Source organism: Canis lupus, chromosome 16 (assembly GCF_003254725.2).
Source record: "Canis lupus dingo isolate Sandy chromosome 16, ASM325472v2, whole genome shotgun sequence".
NCBI lineage: Eukaryota > Metazoa > Chordata > Mammalia > Carnivora > Canidae > Canis > Canis lupus.
This window is the reverse complement of record NC_064258.1, coordinates 42,937,632-42,959,599: the sequence shown is the minus strand read 5'-3', so window position 1 is coordinate 42,959,599 and position 21,968 is coordinate 42,937,632. Positions and strand designations below refer to the sequence as shown.

The 21,968-nt window shown below is 36.4% G+C and overlaps 1 long non-coding RNA gene and 1 pseudogene across 2 annotated transcripts in view; both read right to left on the bottom strand.

Moving 5' to 3' along the window:
* Positions 1 to 21,968, bottom strand: part of LOC112675173 (uncharacterized) — a 139,566-nt gene that overhangs the window by 4,281 nt on the left and 113,317 nt on the right. The window lies entirely within an intron of this gene.
* LOC112675174 (nascent polypeptide-associated complex subunit alpha-like) lies at positions 17,601 to 18,235 on the bottom strand (annotated as a pseudogene).

Genomic DNA, 21,968 nt, shown 5'->3' with positions numbered 1-21,968 from the left:
AATATTATAAAACTATTGATGGAGGGAAATGACTACAATTCTATCAAATATTGACAGTAGTAGGAGGAGATAAGGAAGGGAGGCGAAGTTACAGTAATTGAAGCATAGCCTGTCACCTGTTATAATTGTGATTTCCTATTACCTATAGGTCACAGTTGATATAACAGCAAATTAAGGTGGAAATACATTGTTTGGGATATAAATGTGACCACTGGGAGAAGAGAAAGTAGGTAAGGTCTGTGGAAAGGGACAGGAGCTCAGCAGAGGAACTTTGCTCTTTTTTGTACTCTGAACTCCTTGAATTATTTACTTACTAAGTGTGTTGTGTGCATAATAAATGAAAAACAATAATTCAAAAAAGTAAATTGGAATTTGACTCCATTCAAATATTAAAATTTAGAAGAAACAAAACTAACAGTCCTGAGAAGTAGTAACAGAAGCCCCAAGAAAATAAGAAAACTAAAAGCAATTTAAAGATATTTATATTCTTGGATGTAAAACATTTTGGTCTTACTGCCAAAAGAATATGATGTTTAATATATCTCTCATAACAAATAATAAGAAAAAGCTATTAAGCTCAAAAGTCTCTCACACACACTGGAGTTAGAAACACACAGAATCACAAAGATGTTTGTTATTTCATATCAATCAACAATGACAGAAATAACAGTAAAACTGTCCTTAGCATACTTCTCACTGAAATAATGTGAGGTAAGAAACCTGAACTATTATATATTCTTTACTTCTCATGTACAGAGTTCAACATGAAAGTCCTCTCCCTGTCTGTAAAACGCAGTTTGGCTGTACATTGTATATTGTAATATTTAGTGACAGTGGGCACTCAGAACATTCCAGCAGGTAGTTTCATTTTTCCTATAAGCTTCTAGCACCCATTTTTTTCAACATTGTGCTCTAGGGAATATTTTATACCTTTTAGAGCTGAGGGGAGATAAAAGCATAACAATTATATTTATTAGAATAGCTCCTTTATTTTTTAAATATTTTATTTATTTATTTATTCATTTATTTATTTATTTATTTATTTATGAGAGAGACAGAGAGAGAGACAGAGAGAACAAAACAGGGGGAATGTGAGAGGAAGAAGAAGACTCCCTGTCAAGCAAGGAGTCTGATGCAGGGCTTGATTCCAGGACCCCAAGATCATGACCTGAGTAAAAGGCAGACACCTAACTGATTGAGCCACCCAGGTGCCCCTAGAAAAGCTCTTTTAATCACAATTACCTACTATGGAGTTTGAGGGATACTTAATGGAGACCTGAACATGCCTCCCATAGTCATTTACTTTTAGAGTTAATTTATTTCAATGTGCCTAATAGTGATAAACCCATTTTCAGTAGGTACACAGCATATAATCTAATATTTAAAAAATCACTTAAGGGGACACCTGGGTGGCCCAGTCAGTTAAGCATCTGACTTTTGGTTTCAGTGCAGGCTGTGATCTCAGGATTGTGAGATCGAGCCCCTTGTCGGGCTCTGTGCTCAGAGCAGAGTCTGTTTAAGACCCTTTCTCCCTCTGCCCACCCCCCCAGAATAAATTAACAAATCTTTAAAAGCCCCCCAAAGATCATTGTCTGAATCACACCAGGTACATAAATTGCTTCTCTCTTGTCCCTGAGAGATTGCTTGCACACTTCCATATTCTGACATTAAAAGAAAAAAAAAAAAAGTAGTAACGAGAGTCAGTAAGGATGTGAGAAATTAGAACACTGGTACACTGTTGATGGGAATGTAAAATAGGAAAACCCCTAAGAGAGTGGCCCAAAAAATTAAAAATAGAATTGCTATATTGTCCAGAAACTCTACTTCTGGGTATAAACTCAAAAGAATTGAATGCAGGGTCTCAAATTCATATTTAGATATTCATGTTCACAGCGGCATTATTCACAATAGCTAAAATGTAGAAGCAGACCAAGTGCCTATCAGCAGATGAATGGATAAGATTAATGTGGAATATACATACAACAAAATATTATTCTCAAGATCTTTCTATTAGTCTCAAAAAGGGAGAAAATTCTGACACATGCTACATCATGGGTGAGCCTCGAGGATATTATGCAAAGTGAAATAAGCCAGTCACCAAAAGCATATACTCTATGATTCTACATATATGATTCCATGTATACTCAGAGCAGTCGAAATCATAGAGACAGAAAGTAGAATGGTAGTTTCCAGGGACTGGGGGAAAGGAAATCGGGGTGTCATTGTTTAATGGTATGGAGTTTGGGTTTTACAGGATGAAAGAGATTAAAAGTAGTGATTGTTACAAGATATTCTGACTGTACCTAATACCACTAATGCCAATTCTAAGGCACTATACAATAGTAGTTAATTCTAATTATGCTTGGTCTTTTAATAATAATGGTCAGCTTACAGTATGACAATATAAAAAATTTTTAAAAATAAAAAATAAAGTATGACAATATTAAACTTATTTCACTTATGAACTAAGCACAGCATAACAATGAGTGCTAGTGACTTATAAACAGGAATTAGTTCTAAAATAACCACTGGAAAATATTTTATCCATAACATCTATTAATTTTATACATAAAACACATAAAATACATTGTAAATGAGCCAGGCAGAAGTGAATATTCTAAATAAAATTGTCATGGAGCAACAAACAATTCCTGACTATTCGATATGAAAACTGTAGAACAAAATCAAATGTTATTCTTTTGAGGAATCAATGTTGTTACCATGAGTGTCTATTCAAGAACTTTATGATTTTCAACATTAAGCATGTCATTGTGCATCTCTTGCCTTGAAGCTGAATAAGCAACCACAGCCCACTGGCACTGGAATAACCCAGAGACCACTAAATCGTGTCATTATGTGACTTTTATCCCACAACTGAGGGTCATCTCAAAGAGCAAGCAAGTAAAATTTTACCATAACACATTCTAGGAAAGTACAGTTCTGTTTTTTAGTATTAGCATTAATGAACTAATGTGCTACAAGCAATGTAGTATCCTATGAATCACCTGGGAAATCCATAAGAAGCTAGGAGTATTTATTGGGAGAAAGGAAAGAAATAAATAAAAGGATATATAGTGCTTTATGAAGTTAATTTACATGCAAAATGAAATTCTTTGTACTTTCTAGTCATAAAAGCATAAAATTTTAGACAAGAATTATAGTTTTGTAGTTTTACATTTAGCATAAGACTTAATACTTTGTAAGAGTATCAGTATTTGCTATTTAGAGGCTTAAATATTTGTTTCTGAAAGTGCAATAAAGCAATACGAAAAAAAAACCCAAAACTATCAACATGAAAACACATACACTCTCTGAAGCTTATATTCAAAAATCATCTGACTGATCAAAGGAAATCAGAATGTTTACTTTAATAAAAAACTTAGTACTCCCTGGTATCAGTTAGCATGTTTCAACTCACTGATCTGGACAACAGACTGATGTCTGGATCACTGGCAATCATTTTTTAAATTTTTGAGAACCAAATATCATTCATATTTAGGTCCCACTGGGAGAATATTAGGAAATAAAATCAAAATTTGAACATTATTTTTTATATCGATTGTATATTTTTTTATTGTGCTATTTATATAGAAGAAGTGATGAAGGACAAATATTTGCAAAATAGGCCCACCTGGGCCTGGAGGTGGCTCCTTTATATTAAGGTTTTATCCTTTAGGAATCCTTTAGTTCATATATCAGAATGAAGTAAGGATATAGTGTAAAATAGAACTTCATCCTAAATTAAGCAAAGATATGGCATGTGATTAAATTCATGACCTATGTTTATTATTATGTATAACAGTTGTTTTTTCTGGCAAGCAGAGAAGTTGGAAAATAATACTTGAAAACATGTAATTTTTTTAAAGAGGAGAAAATTAAAAATTATAAACAACAGATAACAATTATGGAACACTTAGTATAAATTTGAATCAAATTTATATGCTTTGCATGCATTATCTCATTTATTCTCCACCAAAACTATTTAAAACAGTAGCTTTTATTAACTTCTTGTTATAGATGATAAAACAGAGCATTATAAAGGAAAGACTTTTTCAAAATTCAAATAGTAAATGTTTTTTAATATTAGTACCAATAAACTAAAGTACTGCAAGCAATATAGTAGCACATTTGATTGTAATGAAGCAAAATGCAGATCCACAACTATTTTACGTAGTAGTGATTTTCAAAAGTGAATTTTAACATGAAAAGCAAAGGTTACAAATCAGAAATAAGTAGAACTATATCAAGCTAAGAAGCTTCAGTATATATAGCTAAGGAAATCATAAAAAAATGAAAGGTAACCTATGGAATTAGGAAAATATTTGCAAGCCACCAATCTGATAAGGAGCTAATATGCAAAATACACAAGAAACACAACTCAATAGAAAAAAATATTAAAATAAAGAAATCTATAAAGAGCCAAGCTCAACACCAAAAAACAAAAAAATCCAGTCAAGAAGTGGGCAGAAGACACATACAGATATTTCTCCAAAGAAGACATACAAATGGTCAACAGACATATGTAAAGGTGCTGAACTCAGCATTAAGGAAATACAAATCAAAATCACGATGAGATACCACTTCACACCAGTCAGAAAGGCTAAAATTAACAAGTCAGAAAACAATAGATTTTGATTGCCAAGGATGTAGAGAAAGGGAAACTCTCTTACACTGTTGGTTGGAATACAAGCTGGTACAGCCACTCTGGAAAACAGTATGAAAGTTCCTCAGAAAGTCAAAAATGGAGATATTCAAGACCAAGCAATTGCACTACTAGGTATTTATCCAAAGGATGAAAACCGGGATCCCTGGGTGGCGCTGCGGTTTGGCGCCTGCCTTTGGCCCAGGGCGCGATCCTGGAGACCCGGGATCGAATCCCACGTCAGGCTTCCGGTGCATGGAGCCTGCTTCTCCCTCTGCCTATGTCTCTGCCTCTCTCTCTCTCTCTCTCTCTGTGACTATCATAAATAAATAAAAATTAAAACAAAAAACAAAAAAAAAAAAAACAAAGGATGAAAACCTAGTGATTTGAAGGGGCACCTGCACCCCAATGTTTATAGCAGTAATGTCCACTATAGCCAAAACAGAGAAAGAGCCCAGATATCCATTGACAGATAAATGGACAAAGAAGATGTGGTTCACACGCACATACACACATACAATGGAATATTGGTCAGCCCTCAAAAAGAATGAAATCTTGCCATTTTGAAAGTAATGGATGGAACTAGAGGGTATTACACTAAGCAAAATAACTCAGAGAAAGACAAATACCATATGCTTTCACTCATGTGGAATTTAAGAAACAAAACAGAGGAGCGTAGGGGACGGAAAGGAAAAATAAGTTGAAAACAGAGAGGGAGACAAACCATGAGAGACTCTTAACTATAGAAACAAACTGAGGGTTGCTGGAAAGGAGGAAGACGGGAAGATGGGATAAATAGGTGATGCTCATTAGGAAGGTATTTGTTAAAATGAGCACTGGGTGTTTTATGCAACTGAGGAATCACTAAATTCTACCTCTAATAATACACTGTATGTAAATTAAATTGAATTTAAATAAAAACTTTTCAAATGAAAAGAAACTACATGGACATTTTTCCAAAGAAGACTTACAAATGGCCAACACACACATGAAAAGGTGCTTAACAACATTAATTGTGAGGGAAATGCAAATCACAACCACAAGTACTTATTACTTCACATCTGCTAGAATATCTATTACTAAAAGGGTAAGAGAGCAAATAGTGGTGAGGATATGGAGAAAAGGAAACACTTGCACACTCTTAGCAGTAATGTTAACTGGTAGAGTCACTATGGAAAGTGGTATGAGGCTAAGAAATTAAAACTAGAACTACAAGATGATCCAATAATCCCATTTCTTGATATATAGCCAAAGGATGGATAAATAAAATGCACACATATAAAGATAGATGATAGATACACATAAGTACATGTGTATATATCTCTATATCTATATGATATATCTCTATCTCTACATCATATGATATATGACTTTGTCAAAGTCAAATTATAGGTGATATATATAGGAATATTATCCAGCCTTAAAAAGGAAAAAAGAAAAAAAAAAAAACTCTGTGACAACATGGATGAAACTCCAGGGCATTTATGCTGACTGAAATAAGCCAGACAGAGATAGGCAAATATTGTATGGTATTACTTATATGCAGAACTTTTTTTTAAGTTCAAAATAAAGTGAAACTCCTAGAAATAGACAGCAGAAAAACAGTTGCTAGGGGCTTCAGAATAAGGGGACTGGTAAAAAAGGTACAAACTTTCAATTATGAGATGAACAATGAGTAAGATCTGAGGATCTAATGAATAACATGGTGACTATGGCTAATAACATTGTACTGCATAATTGAAATTTCCTGAGAGTAGAATTTAAAGGATCTCACTAATAAATAAATGGATGGATGGATGGATGGATGGATGGATGAATAAATAAATAAATTATGCAGTAATCTGTGAGGTGATGGATATGTTAGTGAACTAGATAGTGGGACAATCCTTTCACAATATATAATGCGTATCAAATCCATGTTATATACTTTTTAATTTTTAAAGGTTTATTTATGTATTTCAGAGAGAGAGAGAATATATTAGAATATATATGGGGATCCCCGGGTGGCGCAGCGGTTTGGCGCCTGCCTTTGGCCCGGGGCGTGATCCTGGAGACCCAGGATCGACTCCCACGTTGGGCTCCCGGTGCATGGAGCCTGCTTCTCCCTCTGCCTGTGTCTCTGCCTCTCTCTCTCTCTCTTTCTCTGTGTGACTATCATAAATAAATAAAAATTAAAAAAAAAGAATATATATGCTCTCTTAATGTCTCAATTTTGATACTGCTTTCCTTTACTTTTTTTTATAAATTTTTATTTATTTATGATAGTCACACACAGATAGAGAGAGAGAGGCAGAGACACAGGCAGAGGGAGAAGCAGGCTCCATGCACCGGGAGCCCCACGTGGGATTCGATTCCTGGTCTCCAGGATCATGCCCTGGGCCAAAGGCAGGCGCCAAGCCCCTGCGCCGCCCAGGGATCCCCTTTCCTTTACTTTTTCATTCTGAATTGAAATTCTCACTTAAAGATCTATAACAAAGAGCTTCCCATTCCGCATGTACCATTTTTTTTTTTAAAGATTTTATTTATTTATTCATGATAGTCACAGAGAGAGAGAGAGGCAGAGACACAGGCAGAGGGAGAAGCAGGCTCCATGCACCGGGAGCCCGATGTGGGATTCGATCCCGAGTCTCCAGGATCGCGCCCTGGGCCAAAGGCAGGCGCCAAACCGCTGCGCCACCCAGGGATCCCCGCATGTACCATTTTATTCCTAGCTGAAATATTTGCTGTTGTATGGAATGACCATACTATTTAATGATTTTAATAATAGGTGCAATGATCATAAACATATAAAATCTATGTATTTATTATTTTCATATATATTTTAATTTTTACTGTCTCCCTACTACCAAGAACAAATATTAGTCCATAAAAGCAGAGCTCTCTTGTTCACTAGCTAGAACCGTTCCTGAAACATACAATAAACTATCAATAAATATTTGCTGAATACAAACAGATAAAATCAAGACATCAGTGGAATTTACTTTAGTGACCACCCAATCTTCCTTTAGATCTAGTTCCTTGCTCTGGATCATCATAATCTTCACTAGGATATAACCAATATTATTTTAAGGTCTCTGCTCCTGGGTACAGTAGAATTTTAAGAAAAGTTTACCTCCTGCATTCCAGTGCTCAGGAAGGGCTGGTGGGGGACACCTAGGCAGATTCACGATTACCCTCAGAGTATCACTAATAAGTACTAAATCTTGTACTTTCCCTCCCCTTCTTTCCCAGGATTTTTCCAGGTGTGTCAATAGTAAGTCTAGGTCTTGTGTCAGATGCAGGAAAAGTGAGAGCACAAAAAAAGAACAAAAACACCCAAACCTTATGAAAATATGAATTGTTGTATTGCATGAGGAAATATAGATTTATACATAAATAAATATTGCTTTATATGTACATAAATCCCGTAAGTATAAGGCATGTTTTCTTATATTAGCAAAGGATGTCTGTTAACCAGAAGGTTCCAGAATCCTAATGTAGTCTGTGGGATTTATTGAGATTCAGAGACCATGCTTCCTTGAATTAAGTTTTTAAAAGTACTCTTTTATCATCTTTTCTTTTCTTTTCTTTTTTTTTTTTTTAAGAAACGTGAGATAGAATTTAATCCTTTATCCTTGGGAAGTGTGTCTGGGGAAAGGGAATATTCAATTTTTTCACTTAGAAGCAGTCTTATTCCCTCTTCTTACCATTATAATCTGGTTTTTAAAAAATGACCTAGCCCCTAAATGGAATATGGAAGGCAACTGAATGAAATATGCAAGGACAGGGTACATAGGAAGATAACAGTGTAGAAGAGGCTGAGATAAAGGAAAGATCATTCAGAAAAAAACATCTCTAACCCTTAGTCAGGCTCCAGGTGACCAGAGTGCTATGCCTGCCCACTGCGAACCATCTCCTGTTCCTCAGTGCAGAGCAATAAAACCCTGCTCTAAAGAGAAATGTCAGGAACATTTTATACAAACAAGTAGGCCCTAATCTTTTAGTTCCCTCCTCTTTAAAAAAAATATATATTTTATTTATTTATTCATGGGAGACACAGAGAGAGAGGCAGAGACACAGGCAGAGGGAGAAGCAGGCTCCATGCAGGGAGCCCGATGTGGCACTCGATCCCAGAACCCTGGGATCACGCCCTGGGCCAAAGACAAACATTCAACCACTGAGCCATCCAGGTGCCCACCTCCTCTTTTTAAAAATTCTTTTCGGATCTCCTTTCTCTCTTAATGTCTTCATTTTGATACTGCTTTCCTTTACTTTTTCATTCTGAATTTAAATTCTCACTTAAAGATCTATAATAAAGAGCTTCCCATTCCTCATGTACCATTTTATTCCTAACTGAAATATTTGCTGTTGTATACACATGACCATACTATTTAACGTCTACAGTTCATTCTATATCATGATTTTAATAATAGGTGCAATACTAGGGTAAGCAAATAATTTCTCAGACAGCATACTTCATTCCTCTAAGGAATATGAGCCCTTCCAAGAAAATAGGATCTCATTAACTAACTTAACCACAAACACAAATGCATAATGGCATTAGGCATTTCTGATGGTAAAGTGCCAATTCTGAATTCCAGAGGAATCTAAGAAATAGCACACTAACCTTTCTGCCAAATTTAAACCACATACACTACAAAATAAAATGAGAACACAGAACAACAGCTCTTACTCTATGGATAATATGATAATATATTTTTTGTGTCAACTTAACTGGGCCATGGGGTGCCCAGATATTTGGCCAAACATCATTCTGGGGTGTTTCTGTGGGATGCTTTGGGATGAGATTGACATCTGAATTGGTAGACTGAGGAAAGCAGATCGTTCTCCATAATGTGGGCGAGACTCCTGTAATCAGTTAAAGGCCTCAATAAAATAAAAGAGCTGACCCTTCCCAGAGTAAGAGTAAATTATTTTGCCTGATGGCCTTCAAACTAGGGCATCAGCTTTTCTTCACTACCACCTCTAATAAAAACATCAGGTCTTCCTGGGTCTCTGGTCTGCAAACCTTCAGACTATATAGTTACACCATTGGCTTTCCTCTGTCTCCAGGTTGCTGACTCATCCTTCAGATTGTGGGACTTGTCAGCCTCCATAATCTTATGAGCCAATATTTCTAATAAATCCCTTGCCCTAGTATTATTATTTATGTGTGTGCATGCATACTGAGAACCCTGATTAATACAAATAGGGTAAGTTATATTACAAAAGACAAATCTTTGAATTCAGTGTAGATTTCAAAAAGCTGGGGTAAATTTTATCCCAGTTGCCAACTTCTGGATCTTCCTCTATTTAATTTTCCCTCAGATTTCTAATAGGTAACAGTTTAAGATACCACATTCTTTAAGGAAATGGCAATATTCTCCCATATAGTCAGTAGAGAAATTAACTATCATTTTCTGCCTCATGGAATTTTAGTTGGAACAAACATGAAAGCTGATCTACAGCTTCAATATCTAGAAGAGGAAAGGATCACTGAGAAGATGAATACATCTCCCAAGGGTATTATAGATCATCAGAAGCGATGCTCTGACTCAAATGCAATCTTTTAATTCAAATCAGAGTTGTGCTACTACTTTGCATAGATGTTTGATATATACAAATAAAATTTACAAACCCTTCTGAAATCTACTAAGTTTCAAGTGCATAAATGGGAAGAAAAAAAATCACGAAGAGAGACTTTTCCTTAGAATGTTTCATACCCTCTCTTCCAGCAAAGCAAAGCAAAGCGCAAACTCTGAGCAGTTACAAGTCATTGTCTCTGAAGTTGGTTAGAAATCTATTGATAATATTTCATTACTGATAGTGCATCGAGGCCTTTTTCAGATTCCAGCTCACAAATGTGGAGAAATTGGATTCTTGTGTGTAATGATTCATTTATTTCAACTCCTCCTTTGCCCTTTTTCATTTGGTGGGATTGATTTCCTTTCTCCATATAATTTCACTTGTCACTATTCACGACTCAAGAATTGACCCTCTCTTTTTTTTGTACTTTCCTTTATGAGCCAACTTCTATTCTTAAAAACAACTGAAATGCACATTAATAAAAAAAATGAAGATGGATTTTATGCAAATGCTTGCTTTACATTATGTTTTCTTGTTAATATAAGTTTCTGTGCATCAGATACACCTATGAAGAAATATCGAATTACCACTAGGACTAAAATGATGAGACAAAAATTCCTCAGGTGTCCAACTCTAGCTCCCTCCCATCCCACATATACATCCCAGAAAATTTAATCTTGAGCTACATTTTATTCTGCAGAAGGAAGAAATGGGAAATAATGGGTCTCTGCCTCCAATTTTCTAAGGCAATGCCCAAGTTATTAAAAGCAACAACAAGGGATGCCTGGGTGGCTCAGCGGTTTAGCGCCTGCCTTCGGCCCAGGGCGTGATCCTAGGGTTCCAGGATTGAGTCTCACATCGGGCTCCCTGTATGGAGACTGTTTCTCCCTCTGCCTATGTCTCTACCTCTTTCTTTGTGTTTCTCATGAATAAATAAATAAAATCTTTTTAAAAAATCAGCAACAACAATTAATCAATTCTCCCTTGGGTTGCAGAAAAATGATCCTTCCAAAATTCTGGCAAGGTGGGGGGACCCTGCTTTCTCCCCTCATATGAATAATAAGTCTTCTTGGAACTGAGCTTGGTTGAAATAACTAGTAGAGTTTGATGCTTATAAAATTGCCTTATGTCCAAGTATTACTAGTGAAAATTTTTCCCAACTGATGACGTAAGATCTGAGAATAAAAAGGCAGACCCAAGGAAAGAACCAATAATTCTGGTCTAGGCAAGCCCCTATCATGTACAGATCATGACTCTGGGGTTATCCCCTTGCCATAGTCCTTAGAGAACAAAGAAAGCTATATTGAAATTTGTGGCTCTAACTGTTATTCTCATTGTCTTCTCTTTCCAATTCCACTTAATTTATCAGGTTACTTTTTCTGATATGGTAGTTCTGAAGTTTTTTCGGAAGTAGAAATTCCAGTTTCTGGCATGGCTATCTTCAAGCTAAAACAGTTGGACAAATTTCTTTCTTTTTCAAACGAACATGAGGTACAACAGAACAATAGATACCTGGGCAATGTCACAGACATCTTAATATTTTGCTAAATTGCCTCTTACAGATAAATCAACAGTCAAAAGCATAATAAGAACTAAGAAAAAGAATTTATCTGCACTCAATAATGAAATATTTCATATTCAACTGATAGCCCAAATTCTGAAGTACCTTACATGTTTTTAAAAATTTGTTTTCCAAGCTTTAAGTGACTTGAAGATCTATCACCTCAAGAAAACCTGGATCAGGGCAGCCCCAGTGGCGCAGCGGTTTAGCGCCGCCTGCAGCCCAGGGCGTGATCCTGGAGACCCTGGATCGAGTCCCACATCAGGCTCCCTGAGTGGAGCCTGCTTCTCCCTCTGCCTGTGTCTCTGCCTCTCTCCCTCTCTCTGTCCCTATGAATAAATAAATAAAATCTTAAAAAAAAAAGTTAAAAAAAAAAAAAGAAAGCCTGGATCATCAAGAAGAGGAAATGCTGATTTGACTGACCTAAAAATCCGATTTGGCATATAATTGCTATCATTTGGATATGTTGTTTCAGCTTCTTGGATCTCAATCACCCCACTGACAAAATATGGAAATAATACCTACCCTGCAGACTTTCTATCGGAATTAGAGAATTAATATAATGTCTTACCAAAGTACTAGACACTAAATGGAAACACTGTTCATTTTTAAGAATATATTTGAAAAATTCATTAAGGGAAGAGTCAGCACAAGTCTTAGGTTAGATGGGCTAAAGTTGGATATAGTGCCTTTCTGGAATCTGAGAAGATATGAAAAAGCTGGAGCCAGAACCAAGAGGGATAAGAGACATGTTTGGGTATTTAAACACTACAGATGATCAGAATTTAAAAGTACATGGCAATTTCTTTGCTATATGGAAATACAAAGAAAAGCATTCAACTCTGCCCCTAGGATCTGAATGAAATGACCAGACAGATATAAAAATTTAGTAAAATGGGTGTCTGGGCTGGTAAACAAACAAAAATGCCAGCTATGTACAATCAATCTCTGCTAGATATAGTACAAACATTAAAAATAAAACAAGTTAGAAAATAATCTTTCTCCTGCCCTAATGGGAAAGCTTGGCATTTTGGGAACTCTGTACTGAACCTTTAAAACATACCTACCATCCTCAGCAAGTGGGATTGGAATAACTATTGCCTCTGGTACTGTCAGGAAGTACACCACTCAGAATCCTTGCTAATTCTGAAGATTGGCCAAAATTGCAAGCAAATGTGATTGATGCCTTAGGTATTCACAACAGCATATAGCCAGCAGGTATTTAGAAGACCATAGGGGCCTCTCCATTGTGTACACAATATAGAACACGACATAGATGATGTTCTTCTGGGCATAGCCACAAATTGTACCTGGCTTAGAGAATTTATCTCTGGACTTATCAATGAGAGTTTTTTGTGATTTTGACCAGAACAATTTCATTAGGAATGCCTGGATGGCTCAGTGATTGCGTCTGCCTTTGGTTCAGGGCCTGATCTCAGGGTCCTCAGATCGAGTCCCCTATCACACTCCCTGCAGGGAGCCTGCTTCTCCCTCTGCCTCTATCTCTGCCTCTCTCTCTGTGTCTCTCATGAATAAATGTTTTTTTTAAAAAAAGAACAATTTCATTAAAAATAATATCAGTATCTTTTGAGCTTAAAAAACAAGTTTACGACTAATGGAAGAAATTAGTAATATTCGTGTTACTGTGGGTATGGGACATTGGCATTCTTGGTCATCAATACGGGAAAGGAAAATTATTATGGAAGAAAATTTGGCCTACAAACCATCCGTAGTTTTTTTCTTTCTTTCTTTCTTTTTCTTTTTTTTTTTTTTTTTTTTTTTTAGTATTTTTTTTAAGTTTTAAGTAGGCTCCATGCCCAACTTGGGGCTTGAACTCACAACCCTGAGATTAAGAGCTCCATGCTTTACTGACTGAGTCAGCCAGACACCTCATAAATTTTCTATAGTTTTTGAACTAATAAATTAACACTTCGAAATTTCTTAGAAAATATATAGATGCACACAAGTATTTACATACAGGACATGTACACCTTTGCTTGACTTCACTGAATAAAAAGCAAATTGGATATTTTCTGTTATCCTCTCCACTATTATTATTACATATACTACTTTATGTGCCTAAAATATCTTGGTATCTCCTCTTCCTCACCTAACTTGGGCTTCTCCTTTCTGACATAGCTCATTTCTCACATTGTCCAGGAAGCTTTTTTTGATATCCCAGAAGAGATAGGACGCTCCTTCTCTGAATTCCCATAGAGGTTTCTGCATATTTTTTTAACATTGTGCCTATTACATTACATTAAATCGATTTAAATGATTTTCTTCTGTAACAAACCATAAAATCTTGAGGTATGCAAAAAAATAGCTTTTGAATTGAACTAAAGTGAACTGTATAACTGAATAGGGAATACAGAAGAGACAGTTTTGGGGAAACCACATATTCAGCTTAGATATGTTAAGTTTGCAATAGATGTAAAACTTTCAGGTGAAAATTTCAAGAATGGTTTGGAAAATCGTTGGGTGGAAATTCACATTTGGGAATCAAGAAAGATACCAAGACAAGAGATATCAGATGTGAGCTCTAGCTATTCACTTAGAAGTAGCACTTTTAAAAAGGATAAGAATATTAAGGGAAAATATAGAAAAAGAGAAAAGAAGGCAGCACAAAGAACCTTAGGAAGTACCTACATTTAACTACTTGAAAGGGCCGGCAGTGAGTTTGAAAGATACATGGAGAGGACGATGTCCAAATCACAGGATACAAAGAGGAGTAATCTGTACTATCATTTCTCCTTATTTTTTATGGTTAGAGTTGTAGTTCTCAACCTGGGACACTTTTGTCCCTCAAAAAATATTTGACAATATCTGCAGACATTTTTTTGGTCACAACTAGGGTAGTAAAGATGAGGTGAGGGGAGAGATGCTATTGGAATATAGTGGGCAGATGACAAAGATGCTATCTGTATTGGTTTGCTAGGACTCCCCAAATAAAGAGCACCTAAAGAGCACAAACTTAATTTATCACAGCTCTGGAGGCTGGATGTCCAAGATCCAGATGCCTCCCAAGGTTTGGGTCCTCCTGAGGCCTTTTCCCTTGGTGTACAGATGGTGGCCTCTTGCTGTGTATTCACTTGGCCTTTTCTCTGTGTGATCCCCAATGTCTTTCTGGGTGTCCTTATTCTGACCTAGGATATGGATCAGAATGATTAAGGCCCACCCAAATGAACTTATTGTAACTTAGTTAACTATTTAAAGGCTCTATCACCAGATACAGTCACAATACTGAGGGGCTGGGCTTCAACATATGGGTTTAGAGGGAAAACAATTCAGTTCATAACACTCAGCCCCTAGGTACCCTAGAATTGGTATCCTACTCACAAGCAAAATATATTCACTCCACTCCAACAGCCCCCAATTATTTTTTTTTAATTTTTATTTAAATTCCAGTTAGTTAACATGCAGTGTTATATTAGTTTCAGGTGTACAATTTTGTGATTCAACATTTCATATGGCATTCGGTGCTCATCACAAGTGCATCCTTTAATCCTATCACCTGTTTCACCCACCCCCTACCCCACTCCCCTCTGGTAGCCATTAGTTTGTTCTTTGTAGTTCAGAGTCTGCTTCTCTAACTCTCTCTCTCTCTCTGTCTCTTTCTCTCTCTTTCCCTTTGCTTATTTGTTTTATTGCTTAAGTTCCACATGTAAGTGAGATCATATAGTATTGGTCTTTCTCCGACATATTTTACTTACCCTAATACTCTCTAGCTCCATCTATGTCATCGCAAAGGCAAGATTTCATTTTTATGGCTGAATAATATTCCATTGTGTGTGTGTGTGTATACACACAATATCACATCATCCTTATCCATTCATTGATCAATGGACACAGAATTGTTTTTATAGTTTGGGTATTGTAGACAATGCTTCTATAAACATTGGGGTGCATGTATTGCTTTGAGTTAATTTTGTATTCTTTGAGAAATTCCTAGTAGTGTGATTGCTGGGTTGTAGGTAATTTTATTTTTTAACTTTTTGAAGAACATCCATACTGTTTTCCATAGTGGCTGTATCAGTTTGCATTCCAATCAACAGTACAAAAGGGTTCCCTTTCTGTACATCCTGGTCAACACCTATCATTTCCTGTGTTAATTTTAGCTGTTCTGACTGGTATGAAGTGATATCTCATTGTATTTTTTATTTCCATTTCCTTGATGATAAGTGATGGTGAACATTTTTTCATGTGTCTGGTGCCCATCTGTATGTTTTCTTTGGAAAAATGTCTATTCATATCTTCTGCTGATTTTTAATTGGATGATTTGGTTTTGGGGTGTTGAATTTTATAAGTTCTTTATATATTTTGGATAATAACTCATTATTGGATATGTCATTTGCAATATCTTCTCCTCTCCTGTAGAATGGTTTTAGTTTTGTTGATTATTTCCTTTGCTGTGCAGAGGCTTTTTATTTTGATGTAATCTCAATAGTTTATTTTTGGTTTTGTTTCCCTTATCTCAGGAGACATAGCTAGAAAGAAGTTGTATGGCTAATGTCCAAAAAGCTACTTCCTATGTTCTTTTCTAGGATTTTTATGGTTTCAGGACTCACATTTAGGTCTTTACTCCATTTTGAACTTATTTTTGTGTATGGCATAAGAAAGTAGTCCAGTTTCATTCATTTGATGTAGCTGTCCAGTTTTCCCAACACCATTTGTTAAAGAACCAGTCTTTTTCCCAAGAGACAGTCTTTCCTGTTTTGTTGAAGATTAGTTGACCATACACTTGTAGGTTCATTTCTGGGTTTTCTACTCTGTTCCACTGATCCAATGTGTCTGTTTTCCTGACAGTACCATACTGTTTTGATGACTACAGTTTTGCAATATAACTAGAAGTCCAGAATTCTGATCCCCATTTTGCTTTGTTTTTCAAGGTTGCTTTGCTCTTCAGTGTCTTTTGTGGTTCCATACACATTGTAGGAATATTTGCTCTAGTTCTGGGAAAATGCTCGTGGTATTTTGATAGGGGTTACATTAAATGTGCAGATTGCTTTGGGTCGTATAGACATTCTAACAAGATTTGTTCTTCTAGTCCATGAGCATGGACTATCTTTCCATTTCTTTGTGTCATCTTCAATTTTTTTCATCAGTGTTTATATTTTTCCATTTTTCACTTCTTTGGTTAGGTTTATTCCTGGGTAACTTATTGTTTTTGGTACAATTGCAAATGGGATTATTTTATTAATTTCTCTTTCTGCTGTAACTTTATTGGTGTATAGAATTGCAACAGATTTCTGTATATTGATTTTGTATCCTGTGACTTTACTGAATTTGTAAATCAGTTCTAGCAGTTTTTTTTGTGGAGTTTTCTGGTTTTCTATATACAGTATTATACCATCTGCAAATAGTGAAAGTTTTACTTCTTCTTTGCCAATCTGGATTCCTTTTATTTCTTTTGTTTTATTATTATGACTAGGACTTCTCATACTATGCTGAATAAAAGTGGTTAGAATGGATATCCTTATCTCATTTCTGACCAGAAAGGAAAAGCTCCAAGTTTTCCCTCGATAAGGATGATAATAGCTGTGGGGTTTTCATATATGGCCTTTATTATGTTGAGAATATCCCTCTAAACCTACTGTATTGAGGACTTTTATCATGAAAGGATGCTATATTTTGTCAAATGCTTTTTCTGCATCTATTGAAATGATCATATGGTTCTTGTCCTCTAATGTATCTCTCTATTGATCAATTGATTGATTATTCATCCTACAAGTCCTACAAGAAGCCATAACTTTATTAATGGTAGAAACAGTATAAATTTCAAACCAAGCTGCAGTTTTGAAACACCAAAAATTGGTCCTTGTTTTCAGATGGTTACATTGTTAATTCTATAATAACATTTAAAATGTCATTCCTATTTTTCTTCAGGACTTGGCTACCTTTACTCTTGACACATTTGCTTGTGACATGACCAATTCTATGTCCTTATACTTTACATGTGCTTCTTCAACCTCTTCCTTTCACTCTCCTCCTGCACAGTTGGAGTCTGTGTATTTTTTGAATATTTGAGACAGCTTCACCTTGAACTTTGAATTTCTCAGCAGCTGCCATATGTGCCAGCTGAGATAAATCCTCCATCTTTGCTTCCCCCAAAATTATGTAGGAATCTGAAGCTGGGCTTTTGCAGACATCTGGTTTTATGATGATAAAGAGGATATTCTTAGATTTCCAAATAATGATCTTAGTAACCCCTGTAACCCTTGCAGACCCATTTGGACATAGGCTTCCATACTTTCTTTTTACTCTGTTTTGCTTTACTGACTGGTTCTTTATTAATTTCAGCGGCTGCTGCCAGCTGGGCTTGTGTGGTTGCCAAGTGTGGAATCTTGTTTCTCAGGCTCTGGTACTGATTCATCAATGTTGGATTCTATTCCAGACCCTGTCTCAGTGTGAGGCTATGGTAACTACCACTTTATAGCAGGCATAGTTTCAGTGGGTTCAACTGGCATTGTTGCAGGGAACATGGAACTATGATGTCAGCAGAAAGGAAAGGAAGAGAGCAAGAGTAGTCCATGCCTGTTGCAGAAGGAATATCTTTTATTTTATTAATGTGATGTATCATGTTGATTGATTTGTGAATATTGAATCACCCCTGCAACCCAATTATAAATCCCTCTTGATTGTGGTGAATGATTTTTTTTAATGTTTTGTTGGATTTGATTTACCAGTATTTTGTTGAGGACTTTTGCATCTAAATTTATCAGAGATACTAGCCTATAGTTCTCTTTTTTTGTGGAGCCTTTATCTGGTACTGTTATCAGGGTAATGCTGATCTCCTGGAATGAAAATGGAAGTTCTCTTTCTTTTTCTATTTTTTGGAATAGTTTGAGAAGAAAAGGTTTTAACTGCTCTTTAAATGTTTGGTAAAATTTGTCTATGAAGACATCTGGCCCTGGGCTTCTGTTTGTTGGGAGATATATGGAATGATACATATATGTGTGTGTGTGTGTGTGTATTGAGAGAGAGCAAGAGACAGAGATAGAGAGACAGAGACAGAGAGACAGAGAGAGACAGAGAAAGTAAGATTTATTTAAGAGAATGGCCTCACAATTTTTGGAAGCTTGGATCCAATATATAATCAGGTAGGCTGGCAGATTGGAGACTCAGGGAAAAGTTACAGTTTGAGTCCAAATTATTTCTTGTCTGGAAGAGATCAGCCTTCATTCTGTTGAGGCCTCCACTTGATTGGATGAGACTAACCACATTATAAAGAGCAATGTGTTTTACTCAAAGTCCACCAATTCAAATGTTATTCTCATACAGAAAGGCACATTCATAAAAATATCTAGAATAACATTTGAATAAATATATGGGTGCCATGACCCAGATGAGTTGACATGTAAAATTAACCATCACACAACCTCATCCTACAATGCATAAAACATTCTCCAATAACAAAAAATTATCTGGCCCAGAACATCATTAGCACTAAAGCTGAGAAAGCCAGGTCTCAATTTCTGGAAATATTATGAAGACAACATAATGAGCATTACATATATAATGATACCTCTAGCAAAAATATAAATAATAAGTAAGGAAGGGAAGGAGAGAGGAGGGGACAGGAGGGGATGGGAAGGGAGGGAAGGTAATTTAGACACCTTGACAGTTAAACTGTGATATACTCTCTTTTTTTTTTAATTTTTATTTATTTATGATAGTCACAGAGAGAGAAAGAGAGAGAGGCAGAGACACAGGCAGAGGGAGAAGCAGGCTCCATGCACCGGGAGCCCAATGTGGGATTGGATCCCGGGTCTCCAGGATCACGCCCTGGGCAAAAGGCAGGCGCCAAACCGCTGCGCCACCCAGGGATCCCTATACTCTCTCTTTAGGCTACTCTCAGGTAGGTCTCAGTAGAAGAACTCACAGAGTAGTGAGAACTCAATAAATGTCACTGATCAGCAGTAAGTAGGCCCTATGTGTGTGAACATTAGAAGAGACATATCACCAATACGTTTTATTTAGTTTCATAATATTTCATGGAAGAACTTTTTTCTTGGCCAAGGGTATACTATATACATTTCAAAGGTTGGCTACTAAAATAATAGACGTGGCTTATTCTTTTGTTCTATCAGACTAGATCACTTTATAATGGTTTTTTGTTTTGCTTTGTTTTTGTTTTTATCAATGAGAGGCTTCAGCTGCCTTAAAGCATAATTAAGGGCTTCTATTTGGAAATAAGAGTATTTAGGCCAAATATACCTACATAAAAACCAGACAGTCTATAGATTTAAAATCAGTAATCAGATGCAAGGCTGGTTCAACACTCGTAAAGCAATCAATGTGATCATATCAGCAAGAGAAAAAAGAACCATATGATCCTCTCATTAGATGCAGAGAAAGCATTTGACAAAATATAGCATCCATTCCTGATCAAAACTCTTCAGAGTGTAGGGATGGAGGGAACATTCCTCAGCATCTTAAAAGCCATCTACAAAAAGCCCACAGCCAATATCATTCTCAATGGGGAAAAACTGGGAGCCTTTCCCCTAAGATCAGGAATGAGACAGGGATGTCCACTCTCACCACTGCTATTCAGCATACTACTAGAAGTCCTAGCCTCAGCAATCAGGCAACAAAAAGAAATAAAAGGAATTCAAATTGGCAAAAAAGTCATCAAACTCTCCCTCTTTGCAGATAACATGATACTGTACATAGAAAACCCAAAAGACTCCACTCTAAGATTGCTAGAACTCATACAGCAATTTGGCAGTGTGACAGAATACAAAATCAATGACCAGAAGTCAGTGGCATTTCTATACACTAACAATGAGACTGAAGAAAGAGAAATTAAGGAGTCAATCCCATTTACAATTGTACCCAAAAGCATAAGATACCTACCTAGAAATAAACCTAACCAAAGAGGTAAAGGATCTATACCCTAAAAACTACAGAACACTTCTGAAAGAAATTGAGGAAGACACAAAGAGATGGAAAAGTATTCCATGCTCATGGATTGGAAGAATTAATATTGTGAAAATGTCAATGTTACCCAGGGCAATTTACACATTTAATGCAATCCCTATCAAAATACCATGGACTTTCTTCAGAGAGTTGGAACAAATTATCTTAAGATTTGTGTGGAATCAGAAAAGACCCCGAATAGCCAGGGGAATATTGAAAAAGAAAACCATATCTGGGGGCATCACAATGCCAGATTTCAGGTTGTACTACAAAGCTGTGGTCATCAAGACAGTGTGGTACTGGCACAAAAAACAGACACATAGATCAATGGAACAGAATAAAGAATCCAGAAGGACTCTCAACTTTATGGTCAACTAATATTCTAAAAAGGAGGAAAGACTATCCACTAGAAAAAAGATGGTCTCTTCAATAAATGGTGCTGGGAAAATTGGACATCCACATGCAGAAGAATGAAACTAGACCGTTCTCTTACACCATACACAAAGATAAACTCAAAATGGATGAAAGATCTTAATGTGACAGGCAACACCCTTTTTGAACTTGGCCACAGTAACTTCTTGCAAGATATATCCATGAAGGCAAGAGAAACAAAAGCAAAAGTGAACTATTGGACTTTATCAAGATAAGAAGCTTCTGCACAGCAAAAGAAACAGTCAACAAAACTAAAAGACAACCTACAGAATGGGAAAAGATATTTGCAAATGACGAATCAGATAAAGGGCTAGTTTCCAAAATCTATAAAGAACTTATTAAACTCAACAGCAAAGACACAAACAATCCAATCATGAAATGGGCAAAAGACATGAAGAGAAATCTCACAGAGGATAGACATAGACACGGCCAACATGCATATGAGAAAATGCTCTGCATCACTTGCCATCAGGGAAATACAAATCAAAACCACAATGAGATACCACCTCACACCAGTGAGAATGGGGAAAATTAACAAGGCAGGAAACCACAAATGTTGGAGAGGATGCGGAGAAAAGGGAACCCTCTTACACTGTTGGTGGGAAAGTGAACTGGTGCAGCCACTCTGGAAAACTGTGTGGAGGTTCCTCAAAGAGTTAAAAATAGACCTGCCCTACGACCCAGCAATTGCACTGTTGGGGATTTACCCCAAAGATACAGATGCAGTGAAACGCCGAGACACCTGCACCCCGATGTTTATAGCAGCAATGTCCACAATGGCCAAACTGTGGAAGGAGCCTCGGTGTCCATCGAAAGATGAGTGGATAAAGAAGCTGTGGTCTATGTATA